The sequence below is a fragment of the Raphanus sativus genome, chromosome 6 (assembly GCF_000801105.2).
Source record: "Raphanus sativus cultivar WK10039 chromosome 6, ASM80110v3, whole genome shotgun sequence".
Classification (NCBI taxonomy): domain Eukaryota; kingdom Viridiplantae; phylum Streptophyta; class Magnoliopsida; order Brassicales; family Brassicaceae; genus Raphanus; species Raphanus sativus.
In genome coordinates this window covers 12,171,741-12,172,641 of record NC_079516.1, presented here as the reverse complement: position 1 = coordinate 12,172,641, position 901 = coordinate 12,171,741, and positions in this window count along the sequence as shown.

Genomic DNA, 901 nt, shown 5'->3' with positions numbered 1-901 from the left:
ATTGTAATATAAAATTTGATTAAAATTAAGATAAAATGAAAAAAATTATTAATTTTAAATTATTATTAAGAATAGATAAGTATATTTTTAAATTATAATCTTAAATAGCTTTTTTATCTATTTTTTGAAATAAAATATATTAAATTAATTTGTGTAAAATTAATAGAAACTAATATAAAAATTGTATAATTATCAAAAAGTACAAATGAACATATTTTTAAAAATTTTAGATACGTAAAAGAAGCTAATAATATTATGGTTAAAATTTTATAATTAAAAAAAAAACTGCAAAACAATTTGAAATCTTTTTAGTAATCAAATTGTATAATTAAATAATATTTCGAAATGTAAAATCATAAATAATTTTCTAAATTTGTAAAATATTTTTATATTATTTATTTTCATATTTGAAAATATTTATTTTAATGATGATGTACAATTTATTATCATATTATAATTTTTTACCAAAAATGTAAATAAATATTAAATATAATTATTTATATCACATTTAGACTTAAGTCATGCCATTATTTTAATGATTATGGACATGATTGTGGAAAGGATATATATCAAAATCACTCGGTAAATAACGGGGATATTTTTAATTTAATTAAATCATATATGTTTATCGTCTTTCCAAGGACCCTTCTGTCCAATAATGAGCTTCGGCACGGGAAAGGAAAGGCCATCTTAAACGGGCCTTACATTTTCCTTATGCCAGAATATATTGGGCCGAACTTGTTTTACGGCCATATTTGTACGTGGCAAGCCGAACCGAAAACGGGAGCCTAGTAACGATAATTCCATTAGTTCACATCGTTTTGACGAGTCCGAAACTGCGTTACGGCCGAGTCAGCTAAGGTACTTATTAACATTTACAAAGTACACTTGTCGTCACATT